General features: G+C 42.0%; 1 protein-coding gene across 1 annotated transcript in view; it reads left to right on the forward strand.

Annotated features, from left to right (window-relative positions):
* The window catches only part of HIC2 (HIC ZBTB transcriptional repressor 2), a 32963-nt gene that overhangs the window by 7280 nt on the left and 2347 nt on the right, over positions 1-23336 (forward strand). Inside the window, exon 2 of the mRNA XM_009280846.2 lies at positions 17481-17624. The gene's annotated coding sequence lies outside the window, so the exon portion shown is untranslated. The remainder of the gene's footprint in view (positions 1-17480; positions 17625-23336) is intronic.

Consider the following 23336-nt stretch of genomic DNA (forward strand, 5'->3'; position numbering starts at 1 on the left):
GAATAAACAAATAAGGAACTTGGTTCAGAAATGGTTTGAGAAATGTCATGGATTGTGAAGACAAACATGAATTTGGAAGTAGCATGGGAGGGTTTCATGAATACCTGTTTCTTCTGCACTTTTCACATAACACTGTGTCTGATCAGGTGAAGGTCTGTCTTCTGTTCCTCTGCCATCTTCCTGATAGCAAATTAAGCTTTATCTTTTTACATTTAGCACATGTATTAAGATTTTTTGGGGAAAAAAGATTTCTCTCTAATATAAATTTCTAAACAAAATGTGGACAGACACAATCACAGCTTCTCATTATGTATGCCACAGAAAGGGAAACAATGTATATTGTAGGAAATGGATACATACCTCTCGCTTTCATGGTGCGTGAGTGTTTCTCTTTCCCCATTGTGGTTTATTTCAATTTGTGTTTTAGTAGTCTGTATGTTAGGAATTTGTGGGATATTGAGCAAAAGTCAAGTGCATTGTAGCTGTAGTGGCTAAAAGCTACTGAATTGAACAATCTTTCTAATACGTAGGAAAAAATACTTGCTTGAAATTACAATAGCTGCCTTAAACAATTTTCATAGATCTTAGTGAGTTTAGGTCTCTATTCAGGCACCACTTGTCTTCTGCCAAAGGTTTAAGGAAAGACAGAATGCTCAACTGCCAAAAGTCTGTCCCTAAGCGTGAGGAACAAGAGTTTGTAAGAAAGTACTGGACTTCTGATAGATGTAGCTGCTTTTGCAGGGAGACCTTGAGGCAGTTTTTGCTGTGTGTGTGTGTGTGTGGTTTTTTTTTTTTTTTTTTTTTTTTTAATTTGAGTTTATTTAATGCAGTAAAGGATTTCAGTTGAGAAAACAATGAAAGTTTGAGAAAACTAGGGTGCTTGTTTTCCTTTTCTAAGCTGGTGAATAAGAACCAGATATAATGGGAGGCAAATATCTGGTAGCTCTAGATTTTGAAGGACAAGGAAATGAGAATTCAGTTTTAAATCATCAGCTACCACTCATTTTCCTTTTATTAAAGAGTTTGTTTTAAATGTTAAACGTGTTTGGACTTAAATGTTCAGTATGCTTGATAAGAAAATGAAGTCAGAAAATTCTCAATGGATGGTTACTTTTTGAATTTTCAGGCAGTATGATTCAAATGAGAAAAATAAAATGTCTAATAAAAGTCATTGGCTGTTTATTAAAATAATAAAAGGAGGAAAAATGTCAGCTGGATAAATACCTGTAAAATAGAATAAATGTTTCAACTGGAGATAGTGCAGCTCTCTGGTTAGCAAAAAATAATACCAAATTGAGAGCAGACTATATTTAGTTGCAAATCAATATGGCTTAGTAGTTACCAGCCACTGATCATCCTTTATGAAAATAATTAGAGTGTAAATGTAAAACAAGATTAAAATTGGTAGCTTTAAATTATTTTGATTTAAATCCACCCTTCCTCTACCATTGGATGCTCTCTGAATAAATAAGTAAAAGCACATTTAGCTGCTGGCATGGCACTGCCATGGCTTTTCCTGTATTTGCTATGATGTGATACACAGATAAAGGAAACTCCCTCTGTGTGTTCATATATTAAGTCACTAACTAACACTCGGTCCCTTTTGTTTCCCTCCCCTTCCTCTGTCTCTCATCTCCATTACCCTCCCCCAAAATGTAAATGGGCTAGCGAATTTTGAATTTGTCACGTTTTATATACTTCTCAAGGTGTGTGAGCTGCCTCTGAAGATAAGTGCACCTGGCCTCCTATTTTCCTGTCTTCTGTATGTTTGATACAAACTGAAAGAGAGCCCTAAAGAGGTTTTTCTTATTTTACTCCTGGTCAGGTGTTTGGTACTGTAACTTCCAAAAATTAAAATTAATTATGACCTTAGAGGCAGACAGTCCAACAGTGAAATAGCTTGTAATTTATTTGAACTCTGAAATTCCACTGGTTAAAATTGTGTAAAACTTCCCAATAATTTGTTTATATATTATTTTAAGGAAAAAACCCCTTAATTATGAGTCTGGTTCCTCAATAAAAAAGGATAGCTATCTGGTTAATCATTGCTATGCACTAGATCACTAATTTTCTTCTTAATGACGGTAGGATTTTTGCCATTTTCTGCCATAAAACTTCTTCAATTATATAACAGATGCATTTGGTTTAAGGGGACGCTCTCTAGGATTTTATGCCCCAAGACAGGCATGTCATGAAATAGCTATAAGTTGGTGAAGAACCTCTTTTGGATTAAATGCTTGCAAGTACTGACAAGAGTGGGAGTTGAGCATTTGGATGGAGGCCTGTACAGAGGCTCATGGACAACTCTGTTCTCAGCTACTCCGACTTGAAATGAGTTATTTTGTTTTGCTCTCACCAAGAAATTCAGACTTTCTGAGTCTTCAAAGAAAATGTGCATGCTGCTGTCTCCCTGTGGGAACACACAGCTCTATCTGGGTATACGGAGAGGTTGCTCATAAGAAGACCTGGTTTTCCCAAAGTCTGAAAATTTTGTTTGTGGAAAAATGAAGTGAATGATTGCACTCCTATACTAAATGTGGGGATCTTCTTTAATGGCTTCTTAAATAATTGTTTCCGCATTAGATGGGTCACTAAGTATGAATGTTTCTGGAAGTGCGCATTCACAGTTATAAAATACAGCTGGGCCTCCATTTGTCTGTTGGGGACACAGACCTGCTCTTGTGATTTGGTTTCAAGTTGCTCGAGAAAGACATGACAGTGTATATTCTAAGATCTCACGACAAATATGTAAAGTTAAGTGCTCTTACCAGGCTGACTGCTAACTGGCCAGGAAGCCACTAACACTGCGGTTGGCAAATAATAAAGAAAACATAAAGATGCTAAATCTTGGTTATGGGAAACTGCTCAACATTTAAACTCCTGGTGTCTGAGAACATGGGGTGGCATTTGCAACAGATGTTTCCCTGGTAATCAAAGACCCAGTGTAATAAATAGTTCGTTAAAGAGTAAGAGTTCACCTGGCGGTTAATGCTGATTTTTAAGGCTATGGACTTGAGCTCTCTTGAAAATGAGAAATGCCCGTAGTAAGAAGTGTACATGTTTCTAGGGGTAGATGGATACTGGGGTCCTGCTCATTTGTTTGAGAATGAAGTATGGAATGGCCTTATTCTGAATTCATTTGAACAAAGATGGCCAGTGAGATGAACAGATAACTGGGATGTAGAGTATGTGAGAATTTCCCTTTGCTTCCAACCTGTGCTGGACTGATGAGTTGGGTTCATTGAACCCGCTGTATCACCCAGCCCTCAAGGGGTTATAAGTCAGAGGTAGACTGAAAAAGTTCTACCTACACCACTTCAGAAGAATGTTTAGCTTGGCAGGGCCTTCATCCCTGATGGCTGCTCATGATGCCTGGGGCCATTTACTGTAGGGATGAGTAGACAAACCTGATGTGTGCTCAAACCTGGAAATCTGAATTAATTAACCAGTGGAATAACTTATGGATGTGGTAGATTCCTCATAAATTAGACTTTTCATCAAGATTGGTGCGTGCATTCTTGTTCGTGCACACTCTCTCCTAAAAGCTGTTGCATGAATGCAAGAATCGCTTGCTGGAAAATGAAGGCACTTGTGCTGTTAAGGAGGAATAAGAAAGGAGGATCCTACAGGGCCCTGTGGTCCTCCACCTCTGAGCCCGTGTATGCTGGTCAGCAGCTTCTCACATCCATTGGTGCTCCTGGTCCCTGTTAAGTACTACAAGATGCTTTTCATAAGATGGGTGGCATGGAGGCAGTTCTTATTCATGCCAAAGAACACCTTTGCATTGTGATGCAGAGCTATAGCTCAATCAAGTAGGTCTTCTCTTTTTATTATCTGTGCCAGTCACAAAGATATGACACAGAAAATGCCATTAATGCATTTGCTGCCCTAAAAATTTTCTTGTTGGCTTTTTCAGCTGCTTAGGCCAGCAGCTACTATCCTCCAAGGCTTAGTGAAGAATTAGGTTGAAATTGCCAAGGCGTGTCTCTTCCTGCACTGACTTCAGGATGTATGAGGCTCACTCTCCTTTGTCCTTCCTTCATCCTGCACTATCCATATCTGCCTTGTTGCCCTGTCAGCATTTTCTCCCTGGGGATGGCTGAGTGGACTTTGCTCTGTTAGCTGTGCATCCTTTTTATTTAAAGGAGATCTTCAGCGTGTCTATTTGGCATAAATCAGTTGAGAATTTGCTGGTAATAAGTGCAGAGGAGGTAAAGAAAAGAATACTTGGAGCCCTCCATTCACTTTCTCTTGACAGTGCCTCATTCCTGCTCTTGGAGGAGGTCTTTTGCTTGTCCCTGAATTGATTCAGCTCCCAGAGCACAAATGCTCCGAAGCTGCAGTCGCAGGGTTGCTATCCGTCTCCAGAAAGTCATGCGGCAAGGGGCTCTGCACGCTATGGAGAGCAGCTCCCCCCATCCAAGGAGTTACAGGATACCGCCGGGGGTAGCTACAGCTGGTCTGAGCTGGTACTAATATAATCCCACAGGACTGTATCCATGAGACACAAGTGTGACATGTGAGGTATTTAAGGAGACACACCTGTTCTAGGCAGAGGCCTGGGTATTGCATGCCTTGGAAATGGAAGGTTTTGGTGGAGCAGGAAGGACTCCCATTTCATCCACAGGAGGGCTTTGCTTTCTTCTTTATCCCCAGTTTCACATTATTTTATAATTCCCTAATACTATGCAATCCTGTGGCCTGTTAGCACCGGGCTGTTTCAAAGGCCAGGCTAGTGTTTGTATTTGAACTTTTTTTACCTTGGTGTGTGATTCCAGAGTGATTAGCAGGAGAGAACAGCTTCTGGGTTGAGTGATGGTTTGGGTGTAACTGCTCCCAAGAAAAGGCAGAGAATTTGGAGAATGTCATCTATGTGTGGGGTTGGGTTTTTCAGTCCTTTAGATAATTTGGATTTTATGTTGTGTTTACCTGTATTTTTATTATAAGGCCTCTGTCTTGCAATTTGGAGCAGTAAATCACATAAAAGTGATATCGCTATTACTAAATTTTGTTTAGAAAAAAAAAAGTGTCCCTTTGGTTTGAAATCTGAGTGTCTTTCCCTCTCTCTCTTCTTCCCATCTGCCCCCATCCCAAAAATTGTTCTGAAACAGCTACTTTCCATACAGAAGAAAAAGCAAGCAAATGCAAAATCAATCTCATGGTTGTGTAGTATAAAGAAATTAACTGGCTTAGATTTTTATCTCTTTTTTTAAGGTAATCTGACACTTGTTTGGCAGAAGATAATTTTTTTTGCCATTGAAAAGGGGACGTATTAAGATGGAAGAAAAAAAATTGCAGGGTCTGTCATATGACTTGATTCCATCTGTCTGTCTTGTCAAGTAGAATGGAAATTTTCTCTCAAGTTTCTGTTTTATGTGCCTGTTTTGATGTTAGAGTGGAATCTCCTAATTTGCCTTTGTCTCATTCCACATGCCCCTTCTTTCCATGGATTCCTGCTCTTGGTGAGGTTTTAAGTGCTTGTTGGTTTGGAACAGCTACCAGGATTGGGGCCAAGATTTCTCCTATACCTGATAGACTGTTGTGTGAAAATAGTAGCAACTGGACAGTCTTTCCCTCCCATCTTTATTTTAAATAGAATTTGCCAATAAACATCCAGTATGCCAATTGTTTGTAGAACTAATAACGGCTGGTGGAAATAAGGAAGAGAGAGTGAGAGGCATGTTTTACTCTAGGACTGGTTAGTTTGGGCAGTTAGGTATTTAGGGGGGAAGGTGGTTATTATGCCCTTCTAGAACAGCTCTGAATTCTGAGTGGGGTAGACTAGAATAACCAGACTCTCAGGGGACAACAGATTGTCCTTCTCAGAAATGAAATAATGTTGGCAGGGGAGAAGATCCTGGGAATGGAGACTCCTCAGCTCCAGCCTCACCTAGCCCATGGGGTAGCCCCACTGTGAGCAGGTCCTTGACCCTTATGGCAAGGGGATATAAATCTGGAATCTTGTTAATCCTCACCTGAAAGGTGGCTGCAGTGTGGCAAGAGCCTCCCCGCCTGCATGGGTGAGCAGAGCTGCTGACCAAAACCTCCAAAAAGGATCTCTTTAGTCCCTGTATGCTGGCATTCACAGTTTGACCAGCCCCAAAACCTCAAATCATTTTCCTTCCTTGTGGGCAGACACATTTTTGTACATATGAATGTGAAAATACCTTTGATTATGATACTAAGAAGCAGAATAGCTCATTGTTAGGGAAGCATCATCCTCATCTAGCTGTGGTGCCTCCCAGGCTAGTTTTGTATCTCTGCACATCACTGCATTTTGCTGCAGACACAGCCTAAGGTAGACATGGCCTCGCTATCCTTGCTAGCTGGTAATGGTGGGCTCTCTCCCACCCCTGTCCCTACTGGATTCTCCCAGAGTTAACTGATTTCCAACCAAAAACTGAAGATATTAATTCTGGTTTGTTTTGGGTTTTTTGTTGGTTTTTTTTGGGGGGTGTGTGTTGGGTTTAGTGGGGATTTTTTTTTGTTCTTAACCGCACCCTGCAAAATATCCCGACTGAGTTGTTTCCAAATACTGGCATCTCTAGGGAAGGGGTTATAAATTGCTAATTTAAAGCCTGCAACAGGATAATTAACTAACCAGTTTGATGTAAATGGCTTAATGGGGCTTTACTAGCCCCTTTGAACTTAAAGTAGCACTAAAAAGTAAACTGTAAATACCTTCAAGGAAAGTACTGGCATGCTTGGATGGGGGGCTGCTTGGTCGTAAGGAGCAAGCCTGCTCAACTTGCCAGGAATCCAGTGGCCTGTGTGACAGCAAACATGTCAAGGGGGTGAGGGGACCAACCAGGCACCCCTTGGGGAAGACTCTGCAACTACCCTAGTTCTTCAGGAAGCGCATAAACTCCGATATATCAGGCTTTCAAACCTGCCCTGCCTGCTTTGGAAAATTTAAATCACAACCTCAGTTTAAATGCAACTGTAATGAATTTCATCAGGATTGAAGGAGGAAAAAAAAAAAAAAAACCAACCACCAAAAACCCTGAGGGGGAGGCAGCCACTAGAGTCCACCCTAATTTACCTGGAGTTGTATTTGCATTAAGGTCTTTTGGCAAGTCCAGGCAGAAACACCTATTACACTTTGCTTCAGAAGACCTTGTTACCCACTGAATCTGCTGAGACAACGTACTGCAGCCCTGCAGCAGATTCCAGATTCTGATGCATCTTGGGGACTTTTGGGAGAACCTCTAAACTTTCATTCTTGCTAGGCTCTTACAAAATTCCAAGGGAGGAAGTCAACAACTATTAAGCATCTAGAAATGAAGATCACTACAAAGTGGAAGCATCTCATGTAGTTAGGCATTGATCTCACTTCTGACTATGCAAACTGGGGTGTCAGCGAGGAGAATTTCAGGCCCAAAGGCAGGCAGGAGTATTCCCCTCTGTCCTTCCCTCTATTGGAGAGAAGCTCCTCCTGGTCCGAGTACTGCTCTGCTCCATCTTCTCATTGCACACGCACCACGCAGTGCCAGCAATAATTCGCAAGAACTTTCTTCTCTTCATTATTGCCCTGTCTTGCCACCATCTTCCACCTATTGCCAGCAGCCTTCCTGGGTAGTGGAGCATGTTTTGGAGTTTGCAGCACAATCCTCAATCACTACTGTGACCTCTGACACATGGGATTTGGCTTTACAGCCAGCTTTGCTGATGAGTGTTCCTGGTCCTCGGCTGTGCTCTCCTGCCTGCTCTTTTGCACTATCCCTGAAGACCATGAAGCTGTAAGGCTGTGCCAGACCAGGACTGATGCAGGAAGAGGGCAAGACCTAATGTTTTAAGTGGTAGCCCTGACTTGGATGGGCTAAAACAGATCATGATGCCTCATCATCTGTAATGATGGATCTATTTCTCGGTGGTTTGTTTTTTTGTTTCTTTTTTTCCAGCTGGGAAAATAATGGGAAATAATGTACCACTGGCAATGTTAATGCTGGCTTTAAAAAACAGAAACATAAAAGTATTGAGGTCTGTTGTAGAGGGCAATGATGCAGAAGTGCTACATCTTATTTTAAAAACCATGTCTGACAGAGGATTCAGTCCTGCACTCCAGTTCAGATGTCTATGGGCCTATTGTATGCAAAGATCAAAATGCTCTACTGTGGCCTTTAGAAGAAGAAGTAATAACATGGCACTTCTTTGCTCCTGTATGTTGACTGAAGAAGTTGGCACCATGGCACTACCTGATTGCTCTGTGTGTGTGGGAGCACAGTGCAGGATTAATTTGGGGTTGATTGTGTTGGCAGGGATATGTCAGCAGAGCTTGCCCAGCTGCCTGTGTTACGCTGTAGCTGTTAATCCTTCACTTTTATGAGCACTAACCTGATCACAGATTTAAAAAAATTAAAAATGCATGTGCTATTAGAGAGAGAGGTACTTGCAAGCAGAAGAGCTCCGTACACATGCAGTGTTGACGGCTGGAGACTCCCTTCAAGGAACACCAGAACACCTTAGCATGCCAGCTTTGATATCCTGGCATCTGACTAGGAAATGCAAATACTCAATCCATCATTCCCACATGCTGACATGTATCCAAGGGGAACTTCTGTGAATGTTGTTGTTATTCCTATATAATTTCATCTGCTTCTTTGCTTCCCAGCACCACCCCACCATGTGTCCAACTGAGTGCAGTGTCTTCCAGGCCTTTTATGCCAGATCTTTTGGATTTGCTTCTCTCGTGGGGAAGCAAAAGGGCATTAGTGTGCATGTGCAGCAGAGGACCAAACTCTGTGTTTGGAGGGAGTGGGGTGGCTTTTATGAGGCTTTACTCTTCCTAATCCCCCCCAACAAACCCTCCTGCAGATTTTTAGATTTCTCACTAAGTCCTTTAAATAATATGATCAATTAAACAAAAAAGCTTTTTCATGCTTCCCAGGAAAATTAAAAATTAAGTTAAAGAAAAAAGTGGATTGTAATAATCATCCGTTCTTTCACATGAGAGATGGTCAGAGTTGGGGCTTCTTTCTGAAGTTCTGGTGTGCTTTACACATCTTCTAATAATCATATGTCTGTCTCTTATAATGAAAGTTTTATATGAATAATAATAAAAAATACATGAATAAAAGCTAGCATGACTAAGAATTTCTACTGTGCCACTCATCCCACTGAAAGACCCAAACTCACCGGTCATTTTTGGGTACGTCAGTAAATTTCAGCACAGTTGTTAGTCCTATCTGAAGCTTTGCATACCTTTCAGTGACCCAGGCTCTTCTTGGTGGGGAAGTAATACTTGCAAGATGGCAAAGCAGAATTCATTTTCTCAGCAATTTCACTATTTGTTAAGAATAACTGTCTTAAAAAAAAAACCCCAAAAACCCAATAATCCCTTTTCCAATACACCTTTTGTTTTGAAACCCACTGAACCTGACACCCATATTGGATTTGTTGGTTCAAGAATAACAGGAAAAATGTAGGCAGTAAAACCTGGCCCAGCACACTTGACGGCTGCTGCTAGTGAAAGAACAAATGACGCGTAACAGTGCTTTCCTGACCTTTCCTCTGTTTTTTAGAAACATGAAAAATTTAATCAGCACTTTTTTTCTGGCTATTGCAAATAATAGAAAGTTGTGCGAAAATTAGAACATAAAGACAACAAATTTTAGAGTGGTGTCTGCTGCAGGTCTTGGGTGTGTTCGCTGAATTGCCTCCTGCTTAGAGAGCAGCTGGAAAATCCAAGTCCTTTCCCAACATGTCAAAACCAACTTTTTCAAAGGATGCAGTAGTTGTGCCAAAGCACCTTGCCTATCTGTAAGCAAATGCATACTATTGGGACTACCTCTGCCTGGGCCAGCATTCTCACATGCAGCTGGCTGTATTAAATCAATTTGATTAATTACTATATACTTTTTAATTTTTTTACAGGCAGGTCCCTGTTATTTCTTGCCTGCACAAGATTAAAAGGGCTTTTACGTTACATACCCTGTTATAACACTTTAATTGCCTGGAATGGGTCTGCGTGTGCAAAGTCTGGTCCTGGAAGGGTCTGGGGATTTGGGATTATTGTCAGCACTGAGGTAGCAGAGAAAGAAGGTGTGTGAAAGCTGTGTTAGCATCCATGATGGAGGATACTATGCCACTTAGTTGACTGTTGTTTGGTTTGGGATTTTGGGGTGGTTTTCCTGCTGTTAAAACATATTCTTTGAGTGAAGGGTCTGGCAAGAAAATGCCTGGAGAAGGGAATAGATTAACCCTAGATGGACTGACTTGATGGGTCAGAGAAAGCTGGATGGCACCAGAACATCCATATGGCTGATGAGGCATATCTCTTCTCAAGTTCACGAGCCTCAGGACGTGCATGTTTTGGAGCACCTGCACTGTGGCATAGCAATGCTACAATTTATTCAGCCCTTCTCTGTGACAGAACTGTGTGTGGCTGAATAATGTGCAGCCAAGGGCCAGGGACTAAAAGCAGCTAGATACTAGATACAGATGTTCGGGAATGCACAATGCCAAGAGAGAGATTTTAGTCCAAACATATCCTCACTAAACATACTTTTTGCATCCTCTGAGAGTCTCTTGGTGCTGTTATATTAGTGGGCTCTGCTGGAAGTGGTAAGGATATAAGAATTTTATTTTTTCCTTCCAGTCCAAGGTGTAGTATCAACATTTGTTGTGGCTGGTAGCAGTACTTTGTACATGTATTACTTCTTTGGCCAGATTCTGATCCTATTTGTGTAGCTATAAAACTGCTGAGTTGTTTCATCTGTGTAACAGAGGTTTCAGTCCCTCCGGCTGTTTTGGTTTTTCTGTTTGTTTTTTTTGTTTTTTCTTTAACCGCTTTCCTTGCTGAGAGGGGAGAGCTATACGGGAAGTAATCCAGCAAACTTTTAAAATAGCCTTTTAGTGTGTTGTTGTTTTTTTTTTTTTTTTTTTTTTTTTTTTTTTTTTTTTTTTTTTTTTTTTTTTTTTTTTTTTTTTTTTTTTTTTTTTTTTTTTTTTTTTTTTTATAACTCTTGCTCAAGCTTTTAAATATGTGAATTGTCTCCGTGAATTCTCATCTGAGTGCCTATGAAACCTGCCAGCCAAGCCTAAATCCTGGGAGGTGTGGCCACATTTGTGTTCTCAGAGCTCTCTGGCACAGACACCTGGTACACCTGTGTCTCCTGCTAGTTTCAGTACTGTCACAACTTCACCCCTCATGCCTGTTTCTCTGGTACCTCCTGTTTTTCCCAAGGTTATCTTTTATAAATAGAATCTGCTCCAGCTTTTCACTCCCCCATACCCATCTTGAGGAGAATAATTACCAATGAGATGGTTTTAATAGTGCTGAAAGAAGGAGGGTGAGACATTTTGCTGTGCTCTTTGAGGCTTTTTTCTGACAGGAAATAAATGCACAAATTGCTTAGCAGTTTCCTTAGGTGACAAATGTAAAGTAAGTAGCTTTTGAAATAATTAAGCTTGAGTATTTAAATATTTGATAAACCATGGATTATCTGAAGAATAAAATTGTTTTGGCACCCACAGAATTCCATGCAAAGGTCTCAATCTGAGTATAAAATCTAGTAATTTCCTTAATTGTTGTTAGACTGGTGGAGGTAACTGTGGTATCTAGCGTTTACCTGTCCAGAAACCAAAACCGTGCTCAACCCAGGCTAGCAGAGATGCTTTGGATGATGCAGCTATCTGTCAGCACATGACACAGCAGCCAGAAGATGTAAACATTTAGAGCATTCATAAACCAGAATAATTTCCCTAAAATGAAAAAAAAAAAAACAAACCCCTAAATGAAAGCATTTAAGGCTTTGAGGCAATGATGCTGATTTTAAACTATGCCTGCAGCAGCCCAGAGCTTAATGTCATATAAACCAAGAGAAAAGAAAGAGAAGCTGTCTCTATAGGCTACGTGATGCAACTGGTGAGCAATTGCTCAGATAGCAGGGCGCTCTGCATGGAGTAGGTGCCCACAGATAGAAATGCTGTGTAAAGGAATCATTGCTGGCACACAGATACATGCTGGCAAATTAGGCTGTATTTGGTGCAACGATAAGAATCTACTACAGCTTTTCAAAATCACCCGTATAGTGATCATCTCGTGATAAACATTAATCTCTCCAGTGTAAACAAAAGCATAGCACATTTCCCAAATAATCTCTTAAAATAAAAACAGATTGGTGCATAAGAGTAAATCAAGTCAGAACAACCAGTCAACCTACAGTATTACTACCCAGAGCTTGGAATGAAATGGGTATGGCGGTACTTTTTTAGGTTTTACAGCCACCTCTTTGCTCTACTTTGACAATTATTTATTACCACTAATACTATTCTTTGTAAACTTATACAGTGCTTTATGAAATAAGACATTTCCTATTTTAAAGCTCTTATAATCTTGTGGGCTGATAAGGGGTGCACATTATCCCTTGGATGTTCATAAATAGCATTAGCACTAAGAGTTTTATTAGTGCTGGGTCCTTTCAAGCCTGTGGCTCTTTCTTTTTCCTAACAACACTTTCCTAGTCAAGTGCCGAAATAAGGATTTCGACACCTTGATCTTCCAGGCTGGAACAGTGTGGGCATTCTTTTGTTTTGCTTGTAGTGAAAGAGCAAAACCCAGGCAGAGACCCAGTGCAGTGACTGTTGCTCTGCATGGGTTTAATCCACAGCCTTTGCTTGCCTCTCTCTCTGAGACTACAAATCTGGAGTTTGGGTGATGGCAGCAGAGAGCAAGCTTGGGAGGTGTGTGTGTGTGTGTGCGCGCGCGCGTTTTAAATAAACAAACAATGGAACAGCAACTTCAACAAATTGTGAGTGGTGCTAATTTGTTATAGTGCTGTCTTGCCTTCTGGCAGTGTTGATTTAGGAGAAGCTGAGCAGACTGGAACGGATGCAGGGAGCCGGTGGTTCTTTTGCTGTGGGGTGTGTATATAGTTCAGTATAGAATGCTTCTAGGTGTGTGTGTCGCGCGCGCGTTTTAAATAAACAAACAATGGAACAGCAACTTCAACAAATTGTGAGTGGTGCTAATTTGTTATAGTGCTGTCTTGCCTTCTGGCAGTGTTGATTTAGGAGAAGCTGAGCAGACTGGAACGGATGCAGGGAGCCGGTGGTTCTTTTGCTGTGGGGTGTGTATATAGTTCAGTATAGAATGCTTCTAGGGGTCCTGTCCTGAGGAGCTTCCAGATTACAGGGTAAAGCATATGCATAGACTGCCAATCCCCTTTTCAAAACCAAACCTGGGGCAAAAGTACCTTCCCCTCTGCCTCGCTCCTCCCCTTCCACTTTTTTTAAATGGAGAGATGTTTTAAGTCTTGATTCATAACAAGAGCCTATAATTTGTGTGTTTTGAGGACTGCCAGAAAATCCTTGACTTTGACAAGAATAGTGTGTAGGAAGGAAAGGAGGAAGATCCTTTGCTTTGGTTTGTAGCAAAGTTTTCAACACCCCATGACCTTGCTGGGCTGCCTTTCATAACGTACCTGGGGCTGTAATCCCCAAAGCTGACAAACTGTCTGACAGAGAAGGCTGGCCAAATGTGCATGAGATATCTGCAGCCCTGGACCACTGTTGTGCAGTGCTGCAGGATAAGGATGGCAGGATGGGAGCCTTACTGGGAAGAGGTGGATTTTGGAAGCATAAGTAGAGTGACCTCCTTGCAGCCTGTGAGCTGAGTTTAAAGTAAGTCTGAGGTCTCAAGTGAGGAAGACAGAGGAATAAAACAAGTCAAAATGACAAGCAATGGTTGAGGAGAGGCAGCCAAAGAAATGAAGAATTTTGAAAATGAGTAAACCCTGCTTCCCCCTTAGGTTATCTTCAGCTTGGACAGCTTTGGATGCAGTGCAGATAGTTTGCAAAACTTTGAGTCTGTTAGTCCTTCTGCTTTTACAAGCAATAGTGGCTTTCTGGCATCCTCTCGTTTGCCAGGCTCCGAGTTGCAGAAACACTTTTTGGTGGTTGCAAAGAACCAAATGTATGAGGGAGGGTTCAGGATGATCAGTTAAGCATCTGATTCGGAGGGACATTTGGCAGGCAGTAAAGTCTTGATACTGCCAGGACCGATTCTTAAACACTGGTTTGCTTGAAAGGCTTCACAGGAATGGAGCTTAGAGACAAAGATTTCTCTGGGAGATATAGGGCTGAGTACATGGTCAGTTCTTGGCAAAAAAAGAAAAAATGATGGATAAAGCTCAAAAGGTGCTGTATGTAAGGTATTGTTTATTTATGTTAAGGAGAACTGCTGCTGCAGTTGCAGGTATGCATGAGATAAGGGAATGAGATTTGGTCTTGTAGAAGAAAATGAGACAGCAAAGTTTGTTTCTGTGGTATCTGGCATGTGGTGAGAGAGATGGTATTTTAGTCCAAGGCTGTTACTACCCATGTTCGTCCTGCAACCCTCAGCATGAAGCTCGGTGTTAACTATTGCAACAAGTTCACAGTATTAGCAGTATTCTGTACATAGATACTCCTGTGCAGACTGCTTCTCTCTGCAGAAAAGTTTGCTGACTCCACACAAGAAATAAAAATAAGCAGGCCAATCAGGAGGATCTTTATCAAACTCTCTCCCATTTCTCCCAGTACTTTGAGGCCTTGTTTGCTCTAACAAACCCTGTAACTAAGGGGTCTGAGTCACAATCGCTAGTGGATTTAACACTCCCAGCTGCCTGCCTCATCCCTGTCCTGGAGATCCCTCCCCAGCTGCAGGGACAGCTGAAAGGGCCGTGCATTTGCTCCAGTATTGCTGCATTTCACAACCCAGCTATCAGCTTGTACCTGTGGTGACTCAGAGCCCTAAAGCTGTGCTGCAACTGGGAGGGTGCTGTTAAGACAGTTGTGAAAAGTTGGAAAAGGGTCATGATGTTCCTTCTTCTCCACAGTGCTGTGTGCTCTTGCCCCCAGAGCAATGCCCAGCATGAAGCTGCCACCCTGTGCATCCTCCACCAGCTCTGGCCTACCACACTGAAGGACAGGTCCCAAGCTTTTAGGACCAGAAGCATCTTCTCACTCCATGTAATTCATAGGGTTGTTGATTCTGCCTAACACTCTCTAGGATTAGCTAGGAGGTAGCAACTATCCTTTAGTCATGTCCTAAATTCTTGCATTGCAAAGGGAGAATTCTATACATCAAGGCTCAAAGGTAGCTGGGAAAGAGGAATTTTGCATACCAAAGGGGCCTTAACTGGTGGATGGGTAGAGGGTATCCTTCCTCCTGTGTGAGCTGAGCTACGCCACTGAATATGTGGGTACTTTAGTGCAAGAAGGAGTCACTAGATTAGCATGGGACATCAGAGCTGCCTTTACCACTTGCAATGCAGGTACAGTTGGAGCTGAGCTTGCTCAGTTGCTGCAGGGCTGCAGAAAAGCCCAACATCTATTGCTGCTCACTAGCTTCTGAGGCTTTTTGTTTTGTGCCACTGCTGTGTTCCTGAGATCAACTGTGCTCTGCAGATATGCAGGAATTTTTAGTGCCTGGCTCTGCTTGACAAGATCTGCAATGTCCATGCCTCTTCTCTTCTCCTCCCACTAAAGGGTTTGGGTAGTCTTAGGCTCCTTCATGTCAGCAGTGAAAATAAATGTATAATATACAAGGGCTCTGTTTAGGAATTGGCAGGAAGCTTCAATTCTGACTGCAGTGTGATGTTCTAACAGTAGGAAATACCTTTGTTTTAAGCAGTTCTCTGCTAATCTCTGCCCTAGAGGGGAAATAAAACTATGGAGAAGAGATTCTTGCTTCACTGTAGCAAGAAGCAAATTGCTGTAATCTGGGTGTAAATCTGCATTTGAGCTGCTGTCTCGAAACCTGTCCAAGAAATACCTTTACGCAGCATTCAGCCTTTCTTAAGCTGAGTATTGCTGGTATTGCTGAGTGTTTTTCAGAGTCCTGATGGTGGCAGATGCAGCCAGTAGTATGTTGCTCGTATGTAGTCTAGAGTGTGTGATCTCTTGGAGAGGGGGGAGCTCAAAATCCCTGGGGCTCTGGCCCGTTATGCTTAAAGTTGCACACTATTTAAATGTGGGTTGGCCTGTTCATGCTGGCAGTGGTCCGTTCAGACTAGTTCAGCAAATGCTCTTGGCTCAGCATAGCCCAGGTCAGTAAGCAAACGCTTACATTTCACTTCTTCATTGTATTGATAAGATTTAAAAATCTTCAGTCTATAGCAGTCAAAACAGGGTGATCTGAATACAAAAGACCTATTAGTTCAATGTGAAAGGGATTTAGTTACAGAATTGTGGGGATAAGAATGCAGGTGGAAATGATGGGAACACTGTCCTGGGTCTGAGCCCAGCAGATGTCTAGGAAGAATGAAGAACTGTCTCCTTACATTCAGTGTCCTTTTCATGAAGGCACTTTCTATTTGCCAGGCCAGTGTCCTCCTTTACGTTCTCTCCCATCTAACTACATTTGTTATTATATGTCTTTTTCATTTGGCCTTTTATCTTTTAAGGTTGAAATGATAATATTCCTCTAACTTTTTAAATGTAAGATTTCTATCTCCAGCAGCCCAGCCGGAGACATGCAGCCATCAATGTGACAAGAGCTATGCAGAAGTTTCACTTCGCCATGAGGGTCTAAAAACCTATTTTAAATCCCTGCGAGGCTGCAGGCTTATTTCTGTTCTGTTTTTTTGTTTTGTTTTTTTCCACTGGGGGAGTATCACCACTTGTAGATAGGGACCTGTGCTTAGCATCTACCCTGAGACTACCCTCTTTGATAACCCTGCCAGAGCTGATTACAGGAACTCTGGGGGAAGGAGGATACACACTGCAGAGGATACCCTAGGTTTGACAAGCTGTCTGTCTGTGGGATGTGCCTTTCCCTGACATGGAAAATATGTTGTTGCTTTTTCCTTTGGGCAGGGAAGGGTGGAATTACAGATCTTCAGTTTTGCAACTCTCATACCAGCTGCAGTTCACCATGAATGAACTTGATCTCCAGTCTCCAAGAATGTAGATTAAATTATCAGTGAAGCATCATTATAAATAGGAGAGGGTACACAGTATTTTCTTTTCCCGTCTTGCACCACAGATGTAACAAAAGCCAAAGGACCCAGCCTGGCTCAATGCCGTAACATCTCAGGACTTCAAAGGCTTGGGAAGGGGGACAGGGAAATGGGGACAACAGAGAGGATCAGCATTTAAGTGTTTCTTCCATTGACTGTACTGTGTGGGGAACGAGACCATGAAGCTCTGGCGCCAGGCTTTTCTCGTTGTAGAGGCATTTCTAAATGGTGATATTTAGTTGCCTGAATTTCTGGGCAGAAGGAAGCTGGTGCAGACATCCTGGGATCTGCTGTTCTTGGATGTATATGGACTGGTCCCCCCGAAGCTCAGTGCCGTTGGGAGTCCTGAATGGAGGTGGCCAGAGAGAGTCATCAAGAAACTTGCAGAGGCCTTCTGCTCTGTTTCTGTGGCAGTTCAGCAGTTCTGGGGAGATGGGTGGAGGGGAGGTTGTTCTAGTAGTTACATATTTAAGGCAGGTGACCATTTTAAAATGTACGTTTCAATTTTGATTGCAGTTTTTTAATTGCATTTAACAGCGTCCCTGCTGGTTCTCCATTCTGCATCCGTGCAGCCACGTTCTATTGATGGCCTGTTGTGATTTCAATGGAACATCATGGGATGTACCTGGCACGTCGGGCAGCACTGGATGGAGGTGCCTTTAGCCCAATGTACCTGGCATGGTAAGCGGCAACCAAGTGGTTAATCTGCATTCTACTGCTCGTAGTCTCAGCTTGTATAGCAAGGTGTTCCTGCTTTGCTGCAGCCTTGCACTGACTGGAAATCACTTTGCTCTCCTGATGTTAGTGCTTTCATGCACACAGGGCCCCTACCCTTTTCACCCATGGAGACTCCCCTTCCCTGGGCAGTTTGCCATGCGGTAGAGAAGGGCCTAGCCATGTCAGGCTCTCCTTGTTATTCTAGAACAGGAAAGAGAAGGGACTGGGGAAATCATCTGACTCTCTTTCTTCTCTCCTTTTTGGGCCAGGAGCTGGTAGCAGTTGAGCATGTATTGCCCACGTACCTAATGTCCAAACGTTGCCGCACAGAGGTACCGAACAGGTGCTTGTGTCCATAAGCAAAGCTACACTGTTTCTACGGGAGTCCTGCAAGAGCTGCTTCAGGGAGCTGGGAGGGCAGTTCTGCCTGGCACTAATTGGAATGTAACAAACTAAGCAAGGGCCACTTTAAGTTTGCTGCGGTGGTGTCCTCTGTGAAATGATCCTCCATTCTCCTTCTCCTTTCCATGTCCACACCTGCAACATCAGCTGCACATCCTGCTCTGTCCTGCATGTCGCTTTCTCTCCCTTCCCCAGGCTTTGCAGACCTCTCCCTGAGTAACTTGACACGTTGGTCTTACCTATTCTGAAGTGAGAGATATTCCTGTGAGAAAAACAAGGGTGCTGTATCCTGTTTTCTGCTGGAGCCCACCTCACAGAGCTTTTGCTGCTCCACTGCCAATGATGAAAATGCATGTTGCCTCTGTTTCTGAGTTTGGCTGTCTGCCTGCTCACAGAGGCTGGGGATAGGGAACCATTTGGACTAACACAGTTCCTGCATTCCTCCCCATGTGTCTGCTGCTCTGGAATGTGAATACCTTTACAAGGCATGGGCTAATGACCTGCCAACTGCAGCTCCTGGGGGGGAAGGTTAGTGGCCATGAAAGCCCACCTCACCAATACCTCGGGAGAGTCCTGGAAATAGGTTCTGTTGGGATGTGGGGAGAGGAAGATCAGATGAGCCAGTGAGCAACAGGAAAGCTGTCTTCCCAGTGGGGTCTTCAAGTGCTCTAAAAAAGTTAGTTCATCTGAAACTGAAGGGTGCAGAAGTCATCCGTTTCAGTTTCACCCAGATTCAGTAGCAGCTGGACACAGCGTTTTTAATGTCAGAAGTAAATTGATGGGAAAGAGCAATGTAGGAAATAATTGATTTAATTTTGTCTTGTTCTTCCCCATGCTCACTGCTGCAGTGTCTGCTCAGTGCAGCACAACTACTTGGGAAGGTGGAGAAACAAGTAAGCAGGCCATTATCTTTTCCTGGGTATATTATAACATGCACAGTAGGCTAACGCTTTAACGGCATCAAATTTGATACATCACATCTAATCTGTTTTGTTGGTTTTTATCTGCAGTACTGTTAGTTCACTGCTCAGGTGCTCGGTGTCTAGCCTTCTCATCCATCCACAAATCCTCTACGTGAAATGAGTGATTCCTTAGATCTGTTTTTGATTGATTCTTTGCTTCACTGGTGTTGCTTCTTAAAAGGTAAACAATATCCATATGCTGCAATCTATAACTCAGAGACGAAATCAAATAGCATCTCCTGCCAGAGGTTGCTAAGATAACACATTTAGCATTCATTCAGCAATTACTTTTAGGAAGAGATTTAGTGATATTAAAGAGAATCAAATCTGTAGTGAATATGTAGATTTTATACTATTGAAAGGGGTGAAGGGATTCCTCTTCTCCTGTACTTTGGCAACCTAATTTTCTGTGACATCCAGAGTCTTTATGGAAATTGAGAGAAAATTAAGTTTTTCCTGCTTTACAGTGAGAGCAGCACAGCTCCTGGAGCAGTCTGTGTGTTCTGCACAATATTCATGCCCACAGGATCACAGTGTGCCCCAGGCTGGGCACAGCAGCTCACAGTTACCCAGCTCCTTGGGCAATATTGCTTATGAAGACGCTATCAGCTCTTAGCTTGCGAAGCTTTGTTTGATGTGTGGCACCTGCTTGCAGCATTACTGTATTCTGTGATTTGTGCCCTGTATTTTCATGTCTTTGCATGTGCTGTGTCTCAGTGTCATGGTGGAGGTAGTGGAGAGCCTCAGTCTTGCTTCATTCCCTACTTGCACAAGAACATTTGAGCAGGTTCACTGCTCTGAAAACTATATGTCTTGAATGACTAGGAAGCAACCTGAATTTGAAAAAAGACCATCTCTAATGCTATTTGTCCAAAGCCTTCTGTGATCCTGTTTTAAATGCAAAGGAGTGAAATTTTGCACACCAAATTCAATGAGAAAAGGCTGTGGCCCCAGTGAGACATCTACATATTCTTGAGGTCTGGGGTTTGGTTTTTTTACTAGAAATGCATCTGAGCCTTTTCTGAGCCAGGGCTCCTCTGAACTGGGAGTATGGTTTTTTCTATCTTTTTGCAGAGAACAGAAATGAAGAGTTCTTAAAAATGATACTGAGATACAAGAAATATAAACCACTGTGATTTTTCAGGGCTTTTGGGGGCTGCTGTTGTTGTTGTTGTTGGTGATGTTATCCAAATGTTCAGGGTTTGTTAAGAGCCAGTCTCTGCAAACTAATGGATAGCAAGGCCTTTGTAAGGCTGCACCTGCCATTTGTTGGGATGATCTGCTAACTTTTATACTGGACTTAACCTCGTAGTTGTCTTTGGTCCCATGCTTTCAGCTAGAAGTGAGATCTTAGGAATGCCATAGATTAAGGAATAATGCCTGCTTCTCTTTCGCTAACAAGTTTTCCAACACACCCCTCTTCCCCCACCTCTGAAATGCATCATTGCTAAAGAAGGGTTTGTAACTGGTCAGCTCTGGAAAATACCTGGAATGGATTTATTTTTGTTCAGGACTGCACAAGATACACAAGCCAGGTTGATGCTATAAAGCTTTTGTCAACAAAGGTACGTCAGTCAAAGGTGTGTTCTCTGACCCATGTTGCTGTCCTGGCAAAAGCCCTCAGTGGGCAATTCTGGCAAAATTTTAAACATGGGGATCTAAACTTGGCTGAAGGTTTTGCTGCCTTGTTCCATTACATTCATTTTGTTGGGGTTGCTAAATCCATGTTAGGCTTCAGCTAACAAATTCAAATTTGATAGGCAGTGTTATAGTGCTTATACCTGATCACCGCTTTTCAAATCTACTAAAGGTAATAACCTACCTCATACTTATGTCCTACTGAACATGAATACTTCTGTAAAATTTGACATGTGAGATAAATAAAGGTAATTTAAACAACTAGTACTATGCTAATTTTTATGCTGCAGAACATACTGCGGTTTAATAATAACATTATCTTCCTTACGAAGGTCAGTGAAAAGCAGAACTATAATTCTACCCCTGTTCCAGGGCTTTCCCTGCAGGCTCATTACCTGGTTTCAATATCATTTAAGGCAGAAAGAAAAAAACAAACAGAAGTTAAAATTGAAAAATATTTCCCATTAGTAGCTGCAGCAAGCCTTGACTCTTTGCAAAGGCTTAGACAAACACGTATACAGAGATTTCTAGACCTCTGCTTCAAGTGCCACATGAATGGGAAATAAGCTCGCTTTTACTTCAGTAACATACTTTTTTTTTTATTAGTCTGTTTAGGCAAAAAATATTGGCTGTGCTGTTTCCTTTCCTTTACCGTATTTGTCCTTTATGGAACAATTAAAAATCATATCCAGGGATTTTGTGTGTTATGTGCATGGAGAAGCACCATTATGTTTGTAGCGAAAATAGTGTAGTAGCAGGCTGTCTCTTGCTATTCTTGAGCAGGATGCATTTATATATATATAGATGCTGTGTTATGTTGCAAGCCATGTTTTTGTCCTTCCCTATCAATATATCTCGGTGACCCAGAAGTAAGTGCTTTTACTGGCCTGGCTAGATAAAAGTGGATATTTGGTGCCTCTGTGCTGTTGCTTCTTCCTCTTAATCAGCAATTCTGGAAGCAAGCCACTAGAACCAGACACATTGCCTGCGTGCTGCAACTCTGATGTAACTAGTTACAGCAAAACTTGTTTTTAAAGTGCTCAACACTGTTCAGTGGTGGTAATCCCTGTCTCTGTCATGTTTTTGTGATGCTGCAGGGTGAGTTTCTATGACAGAAACACTATAGATGGCGAAGAAATAGCTGGCTAGCACCGTGGCAAGCCTGTATTTCCTCCTTTTGGCTGCCACCCTTTCTAAAGCCAGCCACCTCTGGGAACAACATTAATGTGCACAAAGGCACAGTGGTGAATCCACCGTCTTCTTGGGCTCCCATCCATTGCTGAAACAATATAGAACAGAAAAGCAGAGCAGCCATTTTAGCAGTGGGTCAAGGTGACAAGCCACTGAGATCTGTGTGGATGCTGAATTAGGTGCTGGTGCACTGAACAGGTGCCACAAAATTCTACCAAATGTGTAAGCAAGTACCAGGCTGACCAGCTAACCAAATGAAGAAATGTGTCCTGTGGAACAAGGGAGGCACCTGCTTGGCAGATCTGTTGGTAAAAGTGTAAGTATGAGGCTAGTCAGGCAGCAAAATCGGAGGAAAAATTGCATTTGTTTACTTTTTTGGTAGCTTTTTTCATAAAGCAAAATCTTTTTGTTGTGCAGAAATGGATGATGTAAATTTACTACCTTTCTGCCAAATCAAATCTTTCTATTTATCACTGGTTAGTGGTTACAGGTTTGAGGGAGGTTATTTTTAATATTGACAGTATCACTCCTCATTTCTTTTTCTTGTGTACACATACTTGACACAAAGGGAAGATAATGCAGTCTAATGCTTCATCATTTGAAATCTGATGGGACAGAATGTGGTAATGGGACTCACAAGCAATAAAAACATTAACTGATGATGATTTTAAGAGAAAATTTAAGCTCTTCATTTCTATAGACTTATGGCCTGCTCCCCCTTCAATAAGAGAAATCTGTTTCAATAATAAGATGAACTGGGAAAGGAAGGAAGGAAGTGGAAGGCTAAAGGTGGCTGTCATATGTTTGGTATTTAATTCTTACATTTGAACCTCAGAAACTATTTTAAATCAACTTTAACAGATAAATGCCCATTACGAGTAGTAGTTGGCACTTTCAAAGAAAAAACTCAAGAAAAAAAGTTAAAAAAATTATCTTGGATTCTTGAACACAGCCCCTGATTTAAATTCTAGTTTTTATGTATTGTAGTATCTACCAAACATGAAATTGCAATTAGTTCTGATACGCCTCAAACTAGGTATTTCATACAGCCCATACTACTGGGAAAGCCAATAGAAATATGTAAACTAAAATACATAGTGAATACTGTTTGTGAAATACATGAACTACACAGAGGTAACCACAATTTTATTCTCTTCTCAGTACTTCAGGGTAGAGAGACTGTAACTTGAGATAGGTTACTTGACTATCAGTTTAAGCAAAATTCCTTCAAAACTAAAGGCGGGGCAGAATTAACTTAAGAAAACAGTTTCAGATCGTTGAAGACATTTGGTGGCATTTAGCTAGCTCAGCATCCTGAATTTCAGCCAGTTCAGGGCTGATTCTAGCCCTTCATGTCAATGGATTGGGATATGGACATTGCCAGGCGGGTGGTTTTTAAAGCAGCCTTTCGTACTCTTAAGGAGATTTCCCATTCACACCTCAGTGTGATTAATTCCATCTTCAATGGATTTAGTTGCTACAT

The sequence above is a fragment of the Aptenodytes forsteri genome, unplaced genomic scaffold (genome assembly GCF_000699145.1).
Source record: "Aptenodytes forsteri isolate BGI_AS27 unplaced genomic scaffold, ASM69914v1 Scaffold12, whole genome shotgun sequence".
In the NCBI taxonomy this organism is placed as follows: Eukaryota; Metazoa; Chordata; class Aves; order Sphenisciformes; family Spheniscidae; genus Aptenodytes; species Aptenodytes forsteri.